Source organism: Eucalyptus grandis, chromosome 2, assembly GCF_016545825.1.
Source record: "Eucalyptus grandis isolate ANBG69807.140 chromosome 2, ASM1654582v1, whole genome shotgun sequence".
NCBI lineage: Eukaryota > Viridiplantae > Streptophyta > Magnoliopsida > Myrtales > Myrtaceae > Eucalyptus > Eucalyptus grandis.
Genome location: NC_052613.1, coordinates 47,088,979 through 47,090,349, shown reverse-complemented (window position 1 = coordinate 47,090,349; position 1,371 = coordinate 47,088,979). Strand labels below are relative to the sequence as shown.

Below are 1,371 nucleotides of genomic sequence, written 5' to 3'. Positions count from 1 at the left end.
TTGATTAATTAAACTGACCAAATTGGATCTACGTAAGCAGCACAATGACTAAACTGAACAAAAGAAGCAAAATTTAAGAATCAAATTTAACATCGCACGCGTATAGCAAAAGACCATGTTACCCCTAAAAGTAAAATGAGTTTGTCAAGGAATATTTATCCAAGAAATGGGTTTCGATGACAAGGTCTACTGGTTATAATCACAACAAAAGAAAAATGCATATTCGATGTCTTTAATCAGGAGCCTAGCATAAACTCTCTTTTTTTATTTTTATTTTTATTTTTAGGTTCCAACTGAAGTCCTAGACATTTCCAGCACCATCTTCGTCACTCTCCGGCACCTTCTAGCATCCCAAGTTCTCGATTTTTCCTACATCTATAAATATTCTTAGACCATCGCAGACTCTTCACCGACACATCGGCTATTTCCATTCGAAAAACACTTCACCCGTCTCGAGCTTGGTTCCTTCTTCCGATCTGCGACAAGATAATGAAGCGTGTCGACCGCAGGAAAGATACCACGACGCTCCCCGTCGTGACCCGCGACGAGGAAGGCAGGAAGAGGGTGGAGAAGATAGAGGTGGAGGCTCACAAAGTGGACACCGTCGAATACTTAGAGAGGAAGCTGATGGACAAGGGCGTGCAGCGGATGGAGCGCCACCCCGCCAATGGCCTCGGCGGCATCGGCCGCCCACCGCCCAAGTCCGGTCGCGGCGGCAAGTACACGTGGGAGGGGCCGGAGGATCCAGCAGAGAGCGAGCTGGCCTCGACGCCACCGGCAATTGACGAGAAGGATCCGAACTACGTGGATGAGGAAGCGGAGGAGAAGGCGATCAGAGGGGAGGACGGGGAGGTGGCCGGGCTGGTGGTGGGGAGGTGGAGGTGCCCAAGGCTCACGAGGTCGGGGTCGCGAGGATCGAAATTGATCCTAACTTGAAGGTGTTTCAACAGGAGGATTGAGTAGTTTGATGAGATTGTACATTTTTTAGGATTTACGTCGACATCCTCGACTAATCCCATCTTATCTTCTTCAGTTATGTCTTTGGATTCCGCGTATATGTTACGTCTTCCGTTTTATAGTGTCTTCAGCTCAAGCACAGGGATTTTGGATTTGCTTTTGCAGCATGCCAGAACAGACCCAAATTGATTTTCTTGGACAAACAGAAAGAAGTATCTTTTGAGACCAAAATTTGTTTTGCATAGGTCAGGGATTGCAGCTTTTGTTCTGTCACTTTTGATTATGAACAACTTCAAGACATATTCCTGTAAAGCAGTGCCATCTCTTAACCTAAACCATCACAGCAATAGGCCACAGCAACAGGCCACTTGTCATCGGTGGTTGAACCGTCTGATATTTTAATATTAAAATTAC

At 46.2% G+C, this 1,371-nt stretch overlaps 1 non-coding gene across 1 annotated transcript; it reads left to right on the top strand.

Annotated features, from left to right (window-relative positions):
* The first annotated feature begins 395 nt into the window (after positions 1 to 395).
* On the top strand, positions 396 to 1,134 carry LOC104425921. Its single transcript, XR_005548721.1, has one exon. It is a non-coding gene; the product is annotated as an uncharacterized LOC104425921 (transcript).
* The last annotated feature ends 237 nt before the right edge of the window (positions 1,135 to 1,371 follow it).